The sequence below is a fragment of the Zosterops lateralis genome (assembly GCF_965231275.1).
Source record: "Zosterops lateralis genome assembly, chromosome: 4".
Taxonomy (NCBI): domain Eukaryota; kingdom Metazoa; phylum Chordata; class Aves; order Passeriformes; family Zosteropidae; genus Zosterops; species Zosterops lateralis.
Window position 1 is genome coordinate 40,478,260 of NC_139765.1, and position 20,746 is coordinate 40,499,005.

The 20,746-nt window shown below is 41.7% G+C and overlaps 1 long non-coding RNA gene across 1 annotated transcript; it reads right to left on the reverse strand.

Moving 5' to 3' along the window:
• Window positions 1-13,150: 13,150 nt before the first annotated feature.
• Window positions 13,151-20,521, reverse strand: LOC310908781. Its single transcript, XR_014589950.1, has 4 exons — window positions 19,451-20,521; window positions 15,389-15,468; window positions 14,796-15,001; window positions 13,151-13,646 (listed from the first exon to the last, which is right to left on the reverse strand). It is a non-coding gene; the product is annotated as an uncharacterized lncRNA (long non-coding RNA).
• Between the last annotated feature and the right edge of the window lie 225 nt (window positions 20,522-20,746).

The window sequence follows — 20,746 nt, forward strand, 5'->3', positions numbered from 1 at the left end:
AATCCAATCCAAATAAAAGCTAATTGTCCATACAGACGTGTGGCCCTAGAAAGCTCTGCTCAGCTGCATCTAATTGAAAAAAAATAAGGCATCTCTTTCTGTGCCATGGGAAAGCCAGAAACTTCTGCTTTTTCAGATGTGCAGTGCTGTCCTTTAACAGGGCTAGAAAATAAGTAAATATTTTAAAAGAAACACAAAGAGAGAAATCCTTGAGTTGTCATCCTGTCTGTCAAGACCATTCGTATTTCTAAGGTAATATTAGGTAGTCCTCACCTAGATCACCTAAAAACAGCAAGTGGAACTTCCTTAACCACTAAAACAAAGTCATGCTTGACCTTAGATTCTTATGTACATTTTGCAATGGCACAACCCTTACAGAAAGAAAAGAGAAAGCCCATCTTCTCTCTCATTCCAGTAGTCTTTAATCTGGCAGTTGGACGGCCTTGCTGGGAGGCAGTTCTCTTGAGTGTGAAGCCCCACCAGCAGAGCTGGGGATTAACCCAGGTCTTTTATGTTGGAGGTGTGTACTCAAATCATATCAAAGGCAAGATGGCAAGGCTACCATCTTGGAACCTTGTTTCAGAAGACAAATGAGCTGTGCTGGGTCCTGAAGAAAGGACACTGATAACCTGTTTCAAGAAGTGCCAGGCTGCAGACACAGAGTGAATGGAAACATTCCTCCAGGCTTTATGAGATCCAGTGGGGAGTAGGTGTACAGTATTACCTATGTCCTTAAGATTTCTTAACTGTCCAATTCCAAGCTTCTAGAGCAGCTGTTTTGAAAGCCAGCTCTTCCCCTGCTGCAGAGGGAGCCTGTGCATCTAGCACAGAGTGAGCGCCGAGGGGCAGATGTCAGAAGGCCGGTGTTGCAAGAATTAGCTTTTAGGCACCTGAATCCTCACTGAATCTGACCTTCTGCATCTGTGAACACCAAACCACTAACCTGAATTCCTCAGGTCTTGCAGAATGGTGACTGCATACCTGAAAGGATCTAGGTCATTCAGCTTGTATTTACAAAGGTGTGCTGGCTTAGCTGCCCCTGTCTACGAGTCGTAGGTATCCCAGGAGTCTAGTTGCATTCCTTTGTCTACCCAAGGAACCTGAGATACAAATAGGCAGATATTTAATTTTTTTTGGTTTGGAGTTTTCCATGCAAGATCTGAAATTACACAGGTCTGTAATGGAGACTTTTCTTCTGAGTTATAAGCCGGTGACATACCTTTATATAAATCCTATTCTTTTATCCAAACAGGAACTAAAAAGGCTTAGCTGGTATGATGCTAACTTAGCTTAGTTAGTATCAGTCTTTTGATCCAAAGCTCGTTTTATTGTGTATTTAAAAATAATGTTCTATTATGCAACACTCAATCTGCATCAATCTTTCTCCTCAATAAAATACAATGTAGTAACTCACCTCTAGAACAGCATAATGTTTTTTTCTTGTAATGAGTGCATGGTAAACAAGGGGATGATGGTGTTTTCCTGCACAACAGAGTGAGTCTTTTATGTGAGAAGCCAGACTGAGAGAGGACGCTGCTAGGCAGAAATTGTGTAAGAACAGATGTTGATGTCTTTTCTGATAGATTTAAAGGACTGGGACTTACTGGCTTCAGAGAGTGACTCAAAATCCAATCAGGACTAATTGAGGTGATACTATGTAATATATGTTTGTCACATACTTCTATATCATGGTATGATTTTACAGCTTATTTGCGATCTAGCAGAGTTTTATACAATTAAAATAATGATCAGTTAATATAGTATGACAACAAAAACCAACACAATTAAAGTGTCACCGTGACTTAAAAATGCAAGGACATGGGTTTCCCACAGAGCTGTGGCAAACAGTCTGTGAATTACAGTGGGTTTTTTCCTTCTTTCTTATTTTGCTGTTGAGATGAAACATTGACTAGTTTCTTCTATCCCATTCCAGCCCTGGATAGCTGTACTCATTACAGAGCTAATAAGGTAGCATCTAGGCTTCCATTTTTCAGTGATGTCAGTGATGTTGCCAGAAACACTGACAAGAACTACCGTACCACGGATTTAAAAATATCAGAAAGTAACTAAGGAGCATGCATAACAAGTACAATCCCATCTCCCAGAAGGTCATTGACTGATGAAGGATCACAAATCCAAACAGAAGGAAGCTTGATGTCAATTTACTGGCATATAATTCTCCCTGTGCTTAATTGTTTAGATAACCACTGATAACTTCCAATAGAATAAGTTCAGCTTCACAAGTTGAGGGTTTGTATTTCTTCAGCTCTCATTCTTTGTTCACTGTTTTAAACTGAATATATATGGTTGTAAGCATCTAGTTGCTTTCTTTGTGCTTGCTAAGTTCATGGTCTGAAACTTGGAGCAATCAGTTCCTTTACCTAGCTGTTAACCACCTTAAGTCATACTGCAAAATCCATTCACATTTGAGTGACCTTCAGTTACACTGGGAGAGTAAGCACCATATTTGTCTTCCCAGCATTGTTCACTACTACATACAGCCTGTAAAAAAACACACAATAAACAGTTCCTATCTTGTCATTTGCCTTAGCTGAATCTCCCATTTGACAGACATTCCAACGAATTACCATCTATGCCCTGCTTTCTTGCCTTCATAGCTCAGAGTTCAGATTTGATCGACCTATCAGTTGCTTTGACAAGCTACAATAAAGGAAAAAAAAAAAAAAGCCACACAGCTATAATTACACATTGCTCTTTCAAAAAATATGACCAGCTTTCAAAAGCTATGCAACGCTGTGAGAAACTCACTGGCGTAACAGTACTGCTGCCAGAAAACTGGCAGGAGCAAAATTAGCCAACTGAGAATATTCATGAACTTCAAGAGAGAGGACTGGAGACCTGTCTTCGAAGAGAGCAGCAGAAACAATACAATGGTTTTCCTGTGATGAACTAGCTGGTTCCAAAGGCCAGGATGCTTTCATAGTCTACCAAAGCTGACTGAAGGAAACATCCAGTCAAAGCCTGTGACTTAGGACCAAGCTTTTCAGTTGCTTGGGCAGTTTCTGACTTGTACAGGTAGCAGTAAAGAGCAGTGGATTCATATTTCACAGGGCTCAGGTAAAATGCAAACATCAACGAGGGTCTCCTAAGAATACTTTGTGGGGTTTGCATGTACTTTTTTTTCTCTTGGACAATACTGGCAGTAATCTGCAAGGAGTTCTTTCTTTTCTCCCTGTGAAACTTTTTGACTGGTTTATGTTTACAGAATCAAAATCATCAGAATCCATAAGGAGAGACAGGGAAAGCATGAAAACTGAGGTAGAGCAAACAGGTAATTACCAACCTTTGCTGGTACCAAACTAAACCTTCCCCATTAGCTTTTGTTTACTCCTCCCATGTAATATGTGCTTTATACAACCCTACAGATGAGTTAACTGAGAGGATCTATCTCTATAAAATAGGGAATCCACTTAGTAGGTTGACTGAGTTAGTTGGCTAGTCCTCCCATTGGAGCAATTTGCTAACAGCAGGAGTGTATCCAGCAAAATGTAGTTCTTCACACAGACCTCCCAAGTTGTCCCATCTCTCCATCAGAGAAACTTTTGTGAGGCCTGGGAAGGGAGAGTCCTTCCGTAAAAATATAAATAAAAATGCCATGTCTAGGTGGAACCCTGGAAAAATTCCATGGAATACTATCTCATTATGAACTCTTTCCCTACACACTGTACACTGATCTGAAATATTAAAGAGCAAGACAGAATATTAGCGGGGAAAGCAGAGAGGCTTCAAGTAAGTGGGATCTGGACTCATTTGCTTTTGCTTTTTCAGATTATCTAGGAGATCTTAGGTGAGAGACACAGCTGCTGTGTCTCATTTTGTCCTCAAAAATAAAAATTAATTAATGCTAGTGATGTACCCCCCAGAACTATCTGGAGAGATAATTTACTAAGATTTATAAAAATCCTGTAAGGAGGAGCAATGTATTTCTTAAATAAATAAAGTGTGGCCCACACTCCAAATGGCTACTGCAATACACAGAACAAGGATTAGCCTGTAAGCATAATGCTTAACATTATTCTGTACAATGTGCAGTGTTCTGCTCGGAGATGCTATCTTCTTGTCGGCACTTTTCTTCAAAATAGTTACACCATAAAATCTATCTCAGATAGCTGACTGAGCAGAAATTGAATGTGTTTGGTTGGCAACTATTTTGAAGATTTCTAAACCTTGATAGTTTCGCCAGAGCATTTGCTTTATGCAGTCCTTAAAGCTTGCAAGAGGAGAGCTACACAAAGACAGATTTGATGCTGTTAAAATTGTTATATTGGGTTGTGCATTTGACTTGGCTTTCAGGAGAATAAAATGGTTTATATGGGCATGGGTGAGAGAATGACTTAAAAGTGCAAGTTATGCACCTGGACTATTAAGCTATTTGTCTCTGTGTTCCTTAATACCTGGTTTCTGTCTCCAAAAATGTACACAGGAGTATTTTCAGGCTAAGGGTATATCATAGTCTCCCATCAGTTAAACAAGTGGGACTGAAAAATACCAGGTTCTCACTACTTCTTTTCTCTACTGCCTGTTTCAATAGAGATATGAGTTCTGGGAGCACTGTATGACTTCATGCTTTATTTTTTTTCCAGAAATAATGATAAAGAAGTAACATGAAAGACTAGCCCAAACAAAATCTTTGAACTAGAAGATGAACCAGATAAAAGATATACATTTCCCAATTCATTGCTATTTGTGCTTGTGAATTTTTGGCAAAGCAAGTTCTCCCTTGAGTTCCCAGACGCCCTATTCAATTGGAAGTCTTAAAGGAACAACCCAAAGTATGGGCAATGTTTCATGAGCAAAGGAAATAAGAAAATGGTATCTATGAATCATCATTTCTGAGTGCAAAAATGTTTTAAATTCATTTTTGTTTATACTTAAGAAAAAAAATTGCATACAAGCTTGCCAGGATGTGTATTAGTCAAAATGTATTGTGCTTCCCTGGAAGGAGCCAGAGAGGGAGAATATGAATTGCAACATTCTCTGGGCTTCTGCAATATTGCATCTGCTCTCAATTAAAGTGAGATGTGGTTTCTAGGGACCGTATCTATGGTATTTATCTTACAACCATTTTTCTAAATTATATTGCAAAGATTTTATGAATTGCAATTGCAGCTTAAATAAAGGGGTGTTACAGTAGTGATCATATTGTCTGCATATTCCTCCTGTTGAGAATCCAAATATATACTGTGCTACTGTCAGAGATTTAAGGAACAGCTATCTATGAAGTACCAGGACGTGAACAAGACTTAAATAATTAAATCCACTACATCCACAGAAGTCACTCTGTATTCTGGAACAACAGGAGAGAAAATGTATGTGCTTTCAAAAGCCAAGAAAAAGACACCTGGCAAACCACTGTCACTAGGTTCTGCACAGTGAAAAACAAACACAGACAAGCCTTGAACTAAAAACTCGAAGTTTGAAGTGCATAAAATGAGGTTTCATCCTGCTGCATAATTTTTTCTATCCCCCTTCCTCTGAAGCCAGTGGGGAACTTCCATCTCAGTTAGTGACCAGCTCAAGCATTACCATGCAAGGGCTAAAAAAGGACATTCTATTTAAGAAGAATAAAATCTACTAGTCAATTCTAATTCAATCCCAAATAGTTCCCAGAAACAGGTCTATTCATACTTGCCACATGAAATCACTGCTCGCAGCATATGGCCAGCTGTCAGATGACCTATGTTACAGCATGTTTCTGCTTTTCCCGGACTCTGAATGGTTTAATATTTACCAGCTTTGTGTGAAAGCAATGGTCACAGCCAAAATTCATTCCCTCTGTCCTTTCTCTTGTCAGCACTGCCAAATTGTTACCCCCTCCTGTCTGGTGTATGGTACAACCAGTTAGCTCTGCTAGCTGCTGAGCAAGGTGAAAATACCCACTTTATGCTTATGATGTAGGGCAAAAAGGAGGGCCCAGTCAATTACTGAGAGTTCTCCACCCACAGCATCATCCCACACTGCCAGATGTCTTCTCAGGTATTATCCTGCAGCTCAAAACATTCATTCTATCTGGGCTATAGCATGCTCAGCCCCCCACACAGAAACTGGACTTTAAGAACAGAAAAACTAGACAGTATGAATGCTTGAAGTCTCCAGAGGGCATAGGTACTTCTGATGAAGTGACCTTTATGGACAGACATGAGGGTCCAGAATGAGCATGGTTGGTGGGTCAGTTTGACAGCCAGCTTATCTTGTTCTTTGGATAGATCACAGATGTGTCCCAAGAATATAATCAGGATAATCCCCTGCCAGGAATATGTTGATTACAGAATATAAAAAAAAAAAAAAAAAAATTCAAGTCTCCAAAGCTCTAATAGGTGCAGTAGCAGAGGGAAAAATACTTTCTGTTCTGATATGCATTTAAGGACTAGCTCTGCCAGCAAAACCGCGAAAATGTCAACAAGCCCATCACTTAACCAATATGAGCTTTGCAAAACTGTACCAGTTTAATTCACATAATTTTAAAGAGGAGGGTTAGTCCAGAAATGTTTCCCAAATAGAAGCATAAATGATCTAGATTATTTAGGCAGAAGATTATGCAGTAGACATGCCCATATAATCAGGCATTCCCATTGTTGAATGGTTGAAAATACTCTTTTTACATAGCGGTCACTACAGAGAAAGAGGTAGTGACCACCTGTTACCAGTCAGTGTGAAAATGAGTACTCTTTCCAAACCCAGCAGTCCAAGGTGACTAGCCAGTTTAATATGAAAATTGTCACTTTTCAAAGCTGTGTGCTGCATGCATATTGAAATAATAACTTCTAATTACAGCACAGCATATTACAGTTGCTCCTGTGCTGTAACTAAAATATTTTGGAAGATGAAATACTTAAGAATTTCTATATTCCAGAGAGAGGGCCAAGAAGCAGAAAAAGCAGGCAGCAGTTTGTGGTTTCAGATGGCCCTGCCCACTTTAAGTATTAGTACCTGACACTTTTTCAGCCAACCCTTATTAACCTTAACAGATGACAGTAGTAGACTACTACGCTGATGTCACAGAAGAAAAACATCAGTATTTCTGAAGCAGCTGAAGCAGTGAAAAAAAAAGAGACAAATTCATATCAACAGACGTGTTTTACCACTAATGATCACGAAGCCATGATAGTTTTAATTATCCAGACTTCCCCGTATAATAATGGCACCATAAAATGTTGACTATTAAAAAATAACATCAATATACATAAAACTGAAAGCAGATGACTGAGATTTTTGAACCAAAGGCCTTTGCTGGAAAAGGACAAATGCTTTTGAGAGTCGGTCACCTATTTGGCTAGAGATATTGTTTTAAAATTAAATCTATTAAGTCCATGGCAACCAGATAATTTCTTTCAATGCTCTGAATGTGCTCCTACCAAATTGTAAAGAGTACTGAAACTGGCTATTGACAGAAAGCAAAATGGGAGACAAATCAGTGACTTCCAGAACACCAGTATAATTAATCAAATAAGTTTGCTTATAGGGCCCAGTCTTGCAAGAACCTAAGAGTAATCAATCCGTGGTCCCAACAGAATTTGAGGAGGATAAGCATCTTGAAGGTTCAGTGGTTCAGTTCTTCAGACAAAAAATAAGTCAGAAGCAGTTCCTAAAAAACTTTCATGAGGACCTATGAAGATCTTAAAAACATTTAGCAAAATGTGAAGATTTAGCAAAATTGGGAAGATTTAGAGGAGCACTGCAAATATTTCCTGCCAAGGTAAAGAAGCCACCCATTCACATTTGAAACATTCACTGATTTTGCCGCTTCCTTTCTCAATTGCAGTTTTAGCTGTCTAAAGTGGATGCCACAACTGGCAGACTTCTAAAACTAGTGGATTTATTGAAATTACAGCCCCAGAATCTTTCCCCTTTCTCCCTATTTTGTAAAAATTACAGCAGACAGACAGCAACATATTTCTATATGTGTTAGATTTAGTGAATCTTACTCCCTGTTTATATTCTCTTCATACTGCGGTAATTGATATACCTGTGATGTATCCTACTTTGCCACAATGACAAGAGAGTGACTAGACCAGACAGACTTTTTAAAGACAATAAGTGAGATCATATTAATTTAAGAAGCACTCTTCCACTTGAGACCTTCATACAATTAAAGAAAAAATATTATGCTCTGAAATCTATATACTTATTGTATTCTACAAAAACCACCAACAATAAACTTATTTATAAACAATCTAAATTAGTGGCTTCACTTTAACTAGTTAACATATCTTAATGGTAGGGAAGAACCTTAAACAACAAGCACATTTGCAAGATTTTTGTCATGGATTATTCCAAACTGTCTACATATGTACAGATGTGCTGTGGCACTAAACAGCCTGCAGTTCATAGCCAAGGATTAGAAAGAAAGAAGTTACTTTGTATAGTCATTTCTTCTTATAGAATGTATTATGTTAGTCTTCTCTTTTCAGATTTCTTTATGTTTACTTGAAAATTGCTAAGCTATATTTACATGGATAATGAGTTATTCTCTTTACAAATGGACTCTGTTTCAGACTAGTAGCTGCTAACTACCATCTGCATTTCTTTGATGATGCTTTCAAAACCTGCTCTAATGGAGAGGTCTAACCACCCTTTAAAACTGACAGGAGAAAAAAATCATGAGTTGGTAAAGCCTTAATCTGTTCAGGATTCTATCTCACTTTTTGGGGTCTCAGAAGGAAATGGTAGGGTAACAATCCCACTAAACGGACTCAGAGATCCTAGGTTATTCAGTGCTCAGCAACAGCTCTTTTAATTGTTTACTATAGGAAAAACTGATGTTGATCGGTTTGTGAATTTTTTGAAAAGAACCATATTGTCAATAATTACATTCCTTTCAGTACCTACAAATGTAATCATGGAAAAAGCCACAATCAACAGTTTTTCCAAATACCAGTTTTTTACCCTGTATTCATCTTCCACCTTCGAGCTCTGGCCTTCCAGTGTCTCATGGCCATTCCCTTAAAAGCCATCAGAAAATTGGGAGACACCTGAGTATGCTGACTCTTGTATTCTGCTCATCTCTTTTGAAAGCACGCTCTTCATTTGATTAGCAGCAAGAACAGGCTGCTGCTCTGAAGTTCCTAAAAGGAGAGTTGCTATAATGAGAAGAGAAAATAAACCCACATGAGCATTCAGCTGTACACAGGCTGTGGAGCAGCATTAAACTGCACCAATTGTGGCTTTGTTTGAGTATCATTTCACAAGGGCGTGAGAAGGGGACTGGAATTACTAGTGAAAAGGCATAGCATGAAAAATGGGAATAACAGGTGCATGTTTTAATAGCATTAGCCAGCAACACCTGTAACTGATAATCCAGAGTATAGGGCTTCTAATAAATGGACACTGTCCATCTCTATAATTATATGCTGGAAAATTTCATTTCTAAAATCTGTGATAAATTACTACAGAATGGAAGGCATGCTGGCACCTTTCCAGTCACTGAGTTCTTAGTTCATTTCAGACTTTGCCCAAAGGACCTGGATTAGATAAGCAAAAGATTAGGGTGGATGCATCTGGACAGAATCTGAATGAGGGTGGAATACAGACGGCTTGTGTATCTGAAGCAACATCACTATGGGAGGAATTGTGGTTCCCACAGACTAGCAAAGAATATCAAGGCTGATAAATGCGTTGAGAAAATGGGGGACAGTAATTTTCTGAGGATGATGCAATGAAGACAAAGATAGTGTAGGGATAGAAAATTGGTATTAAATGAGAAATATATGCAGACCAGTCACAAGCATAATTTCCCTTGAGACTAAGCAAGTGTGAGGATAAATGTCTGGAAGCAGTCTCTGCACTAGAATTCAGAAGAATGAGGAACAAGGAAGCAAAGCAAAGCTGTATGAAAACTGAATAGAGCAGTGCTATAGGATACTTCCGAGCAATTCCATTAAAACAGGATTTTCCCCCATCCCACAGAGGTTTAACTGCCTGTCAGATGTATATGATTTTACACCAGGCTTTCAAGTAAGTACAAATTGATCTCAGCACATTTCAAGAATATTTGTTAGGCCATTTTAAAAGGTGGAAGCCAGTTGTAGTTTGGGAGCTGTTTTGTAGATGAAAACTAGCTGGTTTGTGTTTTGTAAAATCAGTCCATAATGGTGATTAACCTTTTCAAAAATCATTTATGTAATAATAATTGAGAAATTTAATATTTTCAAATCAACTATTAAATACATGTAATACTTTTATATCTAAAAAATGTTGTGGGTGAGTTTGGTGGATATAAAGACAAAGGACAAGCCACACCAGAACAAGTCAAGGACTGCCTGCAGATACTGCTCAAGTTTTCACCTACAGCTATCACTGCATTCAAATTCTTATCTGCAATACTTCAATGTGAGACGTGGGCAAAGTCTTTGCAAATGGTGACACCTCTGTGTGGTTCTGATCACAACTCTTTCTTCTCCCATGAGTATTCCCACTGCCATCATTCAGTCCAGTTGGACTGCTCAAAGTCATAAGAGTCAAAAGAACAAAGTTATTTCTTCCTTTAGGACACAATCTAAAAATCTCATTACTTTTAGACTTACAAATCATGTGATTGTGTCTGGAGGTAATAAAAAACCCTGAGTATTCTGATACTGTCAGTAACAGCTTTCAGGGAAAACTTTCTACTCAGTAAAAGCTTTAATATCTCATCCTTGCTCTGGTTGTAAACACACATCAAAATATTGGAGTTTCCTGCTGAATGAACATTTCTATCTCCAATCTATGAGACTAATTTTGATTTTAGAATGCAAAGTGTTTTATTTCATTTTGTGAATTCGTAACATAGACTATTCATTCAATGCTATTCCATCTCCCTCTGAGACATGCAATAAACCTGGGTGATGTACTGGTTGTAAGTTCTACTCTTCTTCACAGTCCTTGTCTTCAGAGACCTATAGCTGAACTAGACATCCAAAGAAAAATCCAGCTCAGAGATACCATCAGCCTGAATTTAGTGAACTCTACTTCTGATCACTTCATGTGTGTTTCCTTCTAAATCAGTTTTTCTCAAGGAAGTTAGACCTCACCTTACACCATTTTTCTGAACCTGTAGTTAAAGTTATATGTAAGTTCTTTCTGGATTGGGCTACAGACAGCCCATAAGACTTTGCTCTAACTATACAAACTCCATTTCTGTCCTTACAAAATCAGAATCACGTCTATTTGTCAAATATATTGTAGACTAAATGGTCAGTAGGGGGATGAGATCTCCAGTAAGACCATGGCTTACTGCAGATTTTAACATACTGTGCACAGATAGCTTGGCACAGATGTCATAAAACATTATTAATTTTCTTAAGATTTCCCCAAAGTATGACAAAATTACTTTGGTATTTGAAAGTGCCATCACATGAACATTTAAGCTATCTGCAAATATAAAATAAAATAAAATAAAATAAAATAAAATAAAATAAAATAAAATAAAAAGTGTTCTTATGGGTCAGTGGCAGCAATAAGTTCAGAAAGTAGAAAGCCTGTCTTGACACTGTGACATGCCACCTGTGTGTTTCCAGCGCTTCACAAACTGCCCTGTGAAAGAACGCAATTTTAGTAGGCATGAATTTGCTTAACTTTCAGCATGTGCATGTTCTAGGTAGCTTATCACATCCATAAAATCTCACTGAATTAAAACTAAGCACTGACTGACCTGCAAGAAGCCAGTACACTGGCTGTCGGGTGTTGTCTGTAGTTTGATAGCTAGAAAATCAATCCAGTAGGAATTGGAAGGAAGCATCTTCCTCATTTCTCAAAGCTGACAATGTGAAGCAAAATGCAATGCAACAAAGCCCGAGGTCATAATTAACTCCTGTGAATTGAAACCAAGGGAAAAATTGTCCTATGGGTGGGATCTACCTCTAATTTCTTTAAAGGATACCTGGTCTGTCTGTCAAAGCACACCCTTTAGGAGCCTGGCCATAAAATTTCAATTCTTCTCTTGTTAACAAACAACAGTGCTGGAAGCTTGAGAACTCAAAGAGTGAGATCTCCAGTATTTGATATGAAAAAAACCCACTTTCATTTCTCAATTGATTTGAGTAATTTGTTCTGAGCAAAGAAGTATATGAGAGGATTCCTTCAGTAAGACAAGTCCTTCCTTGCTCAGAAGGAGACGTCTGGCATGGTAATTTCACTACACAGATATTGCACAGATATTTCTTTACATGTGCTGTTACTCTCTCTGTGTTCCTAGGACTTCCTGGAAACCCTTCTTAATTAAAGCAGTAGTGCACAGAGAGACAGAAAGACAATCTTTCCTGCTAACAGTTCTTACATCCAAGAGGAATTTCCTACCCTATAAATCTTCACAATGCTTAGATAAGGTAAGAAAGCAAAGGGCATTCAAAATTCATATCTCCACCCATAAATCCATTTCTTAAAAAACCTAGTCCCATGAAAACATGGAGGAAAATTTCACTAACTCTGTTCCTCAACTTTCTGAGTGCTCTTTCCATGTGAGGAGGCTGTATGACTTCCTGATTCACCAGGGAGTGAAACATTCGCAGGATATGCACCAAATCTTTGGTACCCAGTGCTCAAAATACAGGTGAAAGATGCATGTAACAGCACAAGTAACAGAAATAATCCTGCTGGCTGTCCTTGAGGCAGCTCAGAATACACAATTAGTCCTCCCAAAGCCAATTCAAACCTTTTAGCTCAAATTCTAGTTGCTTTAGACAAGAGCACATAATAAAGCTTTGTGTTCAAATTGTCAACTTCAGACCAAATCACAATCCTTTTCTAAACTTAAAATCATAAAAATTGAAGATGTGGGGAAGAACAATGCTTTCAAGAGGAAGATAAGGTATTGTTGGTTGGTAATTAAAATTCAGAGGTTACTTCAGGCCTTCGGTCACTTCAAAAACTGAACTCTGCCACACATTTTGAAGATATTCTGTTCAGGTCTAACCCTATCTTCCTCTTTTTCTCAACTGACACTCCACTGTGTCTCAGTATTCACTTTTGATTATATTTGTTGCGATTAACATTACAGTTGTTTATAATGTGAGGGTACTCAGTGGCCCCAAAGAAGGATTTGGATCCCCCCATGTCTCTCTCTTTTTGCTTATACATGGCAATACAGAACCATACTTGAGACCCACCTAGCCCAACCAGTTGTGTCAACTGGTTCTGTCACTTAGCTGCTAGAAACCCTTTCTAGGTAGTTGTGGGATAGTCTACCCTCATGAAATTGCACTCTGACCCCTAAAAACTCTGTCTTAAACTATAAGTCATAATGAAGTATGAAGTATCAGGTTTTATTCTCTACTCAAATTATTCATCTTGTAAAACATTAACTACAACAGGTGATGTTTTTGTAGTTGTGTTTATCTCACTTGGAATATTTTGCTCTATTCTTCACTTCAAGATTTAGGAGAAATCTCAAGTGTCATGATCTTATCCTCCTCGGATAAGAAAATATTTTCTTGGGCTGATTTTCAGTTTGCCAACTTTCATTGGAAACATACCATGCAAAAGAGGGCTTCCAGACTAACATGAGATTATATTTACAAATGTTTGGGGTTTTTTTATTATAACTCCTCTTATTTGTCTTCTGATGGATATGTTCCAATAATTCCAGTCTCACTTCAGTCTTCCCATTATCACATCTCCGTAATAGACATTTCCTTCTGGAAATTGCACGACTAGAACAAACAGTATTCTATTAAAAAAAAATAATAAATAAAAAATAAAAAAAGGGTGCTGATTTTTCTAATGGTATAAAACACTTCTGGTATTGTTCTCCAGACCATTCTTTACTCAGCCTAAAAAGCCTCCTCCTTAAAACTTTACAGATTAATTCAAAACAAGTCCTTTCCCTGTCAAATGCACATTGAAGGTAGGAAGGAAAAATGCGATGTTCGAGCAAAGTCATTAAGATGACAAATTCTAATGCTATGTTATTTCTGTAATTTTCTTAAACAGAATTGCTTTATTTATTCTGGAAATTCTTAGGGAATGATTCTCTATCACCTTTGTACCATAACAGGGCAGCTGGGCATTCCCTGATGTAGGAAATCCCTGCACAAAATAAGGCAGTGTAGGAGGCCTTCATAGGTGGCCAAGGCGGAAAGGAGCAAGTGGCATAGGATAGGCCCTTGGGAACTGTTCTAACTAGTGTAATTTAGAGCATTCCTGCTCTCAGTTATGCCAGGGGCCCCTTTGGCATCAATTCAACCTAGAATCCAGGGAGATGAAAAATGGCTTAGAGCCACTTTCCCCCTCCCTATACCCTGGGCCTGCACCATGTGTGGTTTGGCTGGCTCTGAGGATCTGGCCCCTACATTCTTAAACAGAGAATTTTAAGTTTAAGTTGAAAAGTGAAAGAAAACGGAATATGAAGAGTAAAAGGAGTAGAAAAATGCTAAAGGGAGAGATTGGGAAAAAAAAAAAAAGGAGGGAAACAGAATGGGTGGTATTGCTAAGTGTGAAGCAGTATGTTTAGCATACTGAAGGAGAACTGGGGAAGTCTGGATTCACTTCCCAGCTACACGAGAGACTTTTAAATGACAACATTAGTCTATTAAGGTCACTTTCAAGGGGACTGCTGAACTTTTTTGATCACCTATATAAATATGTTTAGCTTATTCCCTGAGAAATAAACAGCTTTGCCTGCAACCACTGCCACAGAACCTGAGGTAAGAAGGGCCTTATAGCCCTAATTACCTGCAATAGGGACATGTCTGGAAAAAAAAGACATTCCTGTCTTGAGAAGATCCACAAGACACACACATGGAATAGCTTTGGTGCAAGGCTGAGTGCATGGAACTCTGGAATGATGCTCTGTACTGTACCTTCTCCTCTATCATGTGATATAGAGATCTTGCTGTGTCACACCATGGTAATAGAGAGCTCAGATCCCATGGTAAATCTGCATTCAGTGTAGACAGGAGAGGGAGGTAGGAAGGGATTTTAGAGCTGGGGGACTCTGAAATGTCATTTCAAGATGTGCGAGCTCATCAAGCTTTACTCAGAGTTTCTCTTCACCTTGGTTTCGCATCTGCAAAATGGAAATACCAATTCCTCTGTAACAGCAGTGTAGTAAGGATGCATTAGGACAGAGCATGCCCAAACTCAACATCAACATATAAGGCTGGGGGGAGGTGGAAATCCCTACACTGATGGAACTTCAGCCTCGGATTTAATTGTATCTTGACAAATAGACAGAGGACAGGTGTTTCTAGAATTATGATTCAGCATGAATCCAAACATGCTGATAAAATTTTTAAATTATTAGCTGGAAAATGTGGATGATCTTATTGGAATCTTGCAATATCCGCTATACTCAAGTTATGCCACACTATGCAAAGTGCCAGAGCAGGAATGCTGGGCATATGGACAGAGGTACAAGGGGTGCAAATATTCATTCTGAGCACCTTCAGCATACCTTGTCCTTCAGCCTTTGTCATGGGAGTCTCCAAGGAATAAATCCTACTCTTCCAGAAAGATTGACTGGTAAGCAAGAATCTAAAAACAAAGGAATGGAAGGAGAAAGAAGGAGAGCTAGAAGCAGAGCATAATTCCCATTTAGAACTGTTCAAACTTTACTGACTATGTCTAGCAGGCTCAGTAGTATCACAGTAGTAGGTGTTGTGCCCTGTTCCTACAGCATACCTGTAGAAGTTCTATATGATACACTCACCACTACTACTTTCATGGTGGGAGATGATGTTCAATGGCCCTGAATGTGTTCCCTACCACAAGCCAAAGTCTTTGTTAGAAGTGTCCAGGGAGATAATCCTAAATTTTCCTGACTCAGAGACCCTCAAACTGTAACTTTATGGGAGTTGTCAAACCCCAACCTCTTGTACCTTTCCCCAAACACTTTCCAGACTAGTGGAACACTACTCCAAACTTCCTCAGTACTCAAAACCCCTTCAAGCACTATCATTATTCTCCTTTTTATATTAACCTAGGGCATCCTTTCTCCTAAGTATGACCTTCCAAACGCCTTTCTGAGGTTTGGAATAGCATCAAGCTGTTCCACTTAGTGGCTCCACGTTGCTGCTATTGCTTTGCTTGCCTCTCCCCTGTGTTTCCACTCTCATTAGATATTACAGAGGGCCAAGCCCACCCCTTGCCTAGTCCTTCCTGTAGCAAAACAAAGCAGAAAGAAGAAAAAAAGAGGGAGATAGAAAACAAAACAAAAAGCCCCAGTTCCCACTCTGGCAGAGATTTTAAAACACAGAGTGTAATTATGAAAAGGTTATCCAGATGGGACCCAGAGGCCAGGTGAGGGGAAGGAGAGCTGTCATCCAAAGGGGAAAAAAAATCAAATGTATGGTAGCCCTATTCCTATGACATGATTCCTATTCCATGTGCAAATGCACAATGCAACGATAGTTCTCTTAACCAGCATGGGCTGGGTTAATTGGATGTAAGGAATTTTTTTTTAAAATAACCCATTCATTTGATAAAAATCCAGCCTCAGTGATCACACCAAGCACAACTATTTCACTAAAAAAGCTTGTTTCTAATTGAATGAGATTCCTTCCTACTCTTAAATCTCTACCCTACACCACTGAAAAGCCAACCTTGTTGAGAATATGGTTACAATGTAAATCAAGCACTTTCACAGTTTTCAAAATTTCTTTGTATTTAAACAGAGCTGGGTGGTTTTTTCTAAAATAATCCCTGAAAAATTAATTCTCGGAAAGAAACCCAACAGAAAATGATGACGTAACGGATGAATAACTGAAAAGTTGCAATCAGCTGAGTGGAAATGGCCTTTATAATGTCCCAGTACAAGCACAGGGTGTTGCCATTAGCTTCACCTGTGGCTGCACATAATATGTCACTGTTTTACTACTGCAATACTTGAAAGGTGAGTGGAAATATATTTGAAGGGTTATTATGACCATGGAGGATGCTAAAATCATATTACTTATTAAAAACACCCAAACTATTACTTACTCAAAAACTCAGAAAATGACTAAACCCCTGTCCTTAGCATACATGAGCTGAAACCTAATTTACCTAAGGTGCCAAACTGAGTTGCAGTTTTCATTTCTCTGTCTCAGGCTAATCAAGTTTCTGTCACAAGTTACAGCAGCCCCAGGATTACCTGAAATTCCTGCTGCTGGCACAAGCCAGCATTTAAAATAGCTTGCTTCAGCTACTGCTATGTTTTACCAAGGGGGTTTTTTATAGCAAGGGAATCTCAAAATAGGCTCAGAGAAAGTCCTGGTTAGCAGCTTCTTTATGTATTTTTCTACTGCTACATGGGCACAAATTGAAGATAGAGGAAGAACCTAAACTGTACTAAAAAGTTACCCATCAAATTCTGTAGTTTCCAATTTTGCACAGTTAACTAGGAGAGAAAAATATTATACAATCAAAGTGTATTTAAATGCATATACAAGGCATATCAGAAAGCAGTATAAAGTAACAAAATCATTGATCTCAAAAGATTAAATTCAACTTTCTCACAGTACTCAAAAGTTAAAGGCATTGTGATAGGGAGGTGTGTGGGGATGGATCTAAATTTGAGTGTGTGCATTTTTCTAATATCTTATTCCAATTTTTTTTTAAGGAAATTTTTATTTATTTTATTTTATTTTTTTATTTATTTTATTTTATTTATAAAATATTTATATTTATATTATAAATATTTATATTTAAATAAAATATTTATATTTATTTATAAATTTTATTTTTTTTTTTATTCCAATTTTTTTTTTTAAGGAAAACCACTCTAGGCAAGTTCTGTACTCTAGTCTATCAAAAGGGTGCTCTAATGTAACGCACTTCAGGGCAAGGGCGTATTTCCAGGAAGGATGTCCCTTCCTGGATGTCCTTTACACGTGTTGGCAGCTCTGGCCCGAGTGGCAGCGGCAGCGGGCTGTGAATGGCAATGTCCACAGGGGCTGTGAATGGCAATGCCCGCAGGGGCTGTGAATGGCAGTGTCCACAGGGGCTGTGAATGGCAGTGTCCACAGGGGCTGTGAATGGCAGTGTCCGCAGGGGCTGTGAATGGCCATGCCCGCAGGGGCTGTGAATGGCAATGCCCGCAGGGGCTGTGAATGGCCATGCCCGCAGGGGCTGTGAATGGCAGTGTCCGCAGGGGCTGTGAATGGCAATGCCCGCAGGGGCTGTGAATGGCAATGCCCGCAGGGGCTGTGAATGGCAATGCCCGCAGGGGCTGTGAATGGCGGTGTCCGCAGGGGCTGTGAATGGCGGTGTCCGCAGGGGCTGTGAATGGCAGTGTCCGCAGGGGCTGTGAATGGCAGTGTCCCCAGCGCGGGTGTGTTTTGTCTTGGCACCAGCCGCGCTCCGCCCTCCCTCCGCTCTTACAGCTGCGTGCGGTGGTGGATTGCGTTGTACTAGAACCCTCAGCTGGTGCGAGGCAGCTATTTTTGTTCTTCTATACTAACCTACCCAGCAAACTGTATAGTCCTAAAATTGACCTAGAGACGGACCCAAGGGAAAAAAAAAATACAGTATTCCATATATAAAAGTAGAACACAGCTATTCAGCTATTTAGACAAGACAGGAGAGGCAAAAAAGTGCAGTGAGGATCCTGTCTGTATGTGTGACTTGGGTGTACTACTGCTCACAACTCTTTTCCTTCCCTCGCTCCCTCTCACTCCCTCCACAAAGTCTGCATTTTATTTATTGATTGGACTTTACAGATCGGAGGGCTCTTCCCCTCACCTCCACCCCATCCAACCCCCTGGTTCCTGCGGGAGGAGGAGTAAGAGGGGGAGGAGGCAAAGTGGGTGCATTACGAGCTGATTGTGCTCTTGCCCCGACCTCCAACAGCCTGAACTGCCTTTGAAGTTTTCCACCCCTCGACTTGAAGTGAGATCGATTACAGAAGAACAACAGGGACAAAGAATCTGCTGCTTTACGTGCAGGCTCTTTCCCACGATCGGGGCAGCCAGCTCGACAGCAGCAAGAGATCACCGCTGTCCCTTACGCTCCTCCTTGCCACCATTCAGAAAAACACGCAGCCCCCGCCCCGCTTCGCTTAGGAAAGCTGGGAGGTGGATTACAGAACTGAATCGCGCTGTTTAAGGGCGAAGCAACTAAAGGGCGAGTAGCACAGTCTCGGTCTTTGAAAGGAAACAAAAATCCGTGCTAAGTATTGAGAGTTCCGTAGGGAGGAGGCACATTTAAAGCGTAGATAAATTAAAAAACATGGCTAAGTGGCAAAGTTTCGCGAGAGGCAAAGCCAGAGCCTCCTCCTGGGGTTGCCGCGGCGCTGGGGGCTCTGGGCGGGCGGGGGCACCGGTACCGGGCCCGGCGGGTCACAGCGCCCGCAGTGTGCCCGCAGTGTGCCCAGGACTGCGGGCAAACCTTTACCTTTGTGTCTGGTAAACGCGTGTGCGTGTGTGTGTGTGAGAGAGAGAGAGACTGCCGCTGGGAAGTCTGTAAACCGGGAGGGGAATGAGGGCGGGGGGCGCTGGGACAATTCCGAAGGGCAAAGCAAAGATAGGAAATGCCTTACCGAGGCGAGCGGAGCCAGCTCCGTCCAGCCCAGGGTGGGAGGTTTTAGACCTTGCCTTGCCACAGCCCTCGGGGATGCCCCTCCCCGAGCGCCGTGAGGGACCCCCAGCCCCGCAGCTCCTCCAGCTGGCCCCGGGCCCTTGTGGTGCTTCTCCCTTCTGCCCGCCACCTCCGGGCCAGGAACCCCCGGCCGGCGGGACCCGCCGCCTGGCCCGGCCCGGGCGGCCTCGGGGCAGCGCTCACCGCCCCCTCCGCCGCTGCCTCAGGACCTGCCGGCCCGCGGGGGGCACGGACTTCTCTTCCCTCCCTGGCCCGCCAGGAGTGGGGAGAGCTATTGCTTAAACTCGGTTTGAACCCACGGCACGCCGGCTGGCTTTTTCCAAGAAGAAGAAAAACGCGGTTAATGTGTCACCGGGCATCCAGTCCATTCATTAAAAAAAAAAAAAAAAAAAAAAAGGAAGCGGCGGCAGGGCGCAGGGACCCCCAAAGAAGGCGCTGCGGCGGGGGATTTCCTCCCCCTCCGTCCCGCCCGGGCTCCTCCTCCCCAGACTGCGCGGCGTCGGGGCGGCGGGCGCGCGGGACGCGGACAATCAATAGCCACGGTCACAAATTACCGCAGGAAGTGTTAGCTGCGCACCAGCTCCTAAACAAGATCGATGGCCTCCCGCTGCTGCACAGCCACGAAGGGCTCACCCACCCTCCCTCCACTCCTCTTTTCACCCCTGCCCGGCGAATTCCGCCCGCTCGGGGGACGGGACCGGGCTGGCGGGGCAGGGCAGGGCAGGGCGGTGGCGGTGTCACAGCAAACCCACCCCGGGGGAGGACCGGCTCCGAGCCCAGGTGACACGGGGAGCTCCGCCGTTCCCCGCGGCCCCCGGCTGGGGCGCGGAGCTGGGTCGGGAGCCAGCCCCGGCCCCGGGACGATGACTAAGGCTCCTGTCCCACGTGGGCGGCCGGCAGCTGACACCGGAGCGCTGAGTCAGCGCCCCCGCCCGCGGTGCCCGGGGAGGCGGCGGGCGCTCCCTGAGCCGGGCGGGTCGGGGCCCTGCCGGACCACCCGGCGCTCCCTGAGCGCGTCTGACCCAGGGAGGGCGAGCGGCAGGGCCTGAGGTGTTCCGTGAGCGGAAGCGGGATGGGATATCGAGGAAGTAAATAAATCCCTAAGAGGCCTTGGCAGTGGCGGAGGCTGGCGGGCAGCGGATGCCAGGAGCGCTCCCCTGCTGCAAACGCTTCTGCTGCTTCTTCTGCTGCCTCCCTGGGCAGCCAGAGCTGCCCCGCCGGACACCGCTCTGTCGGG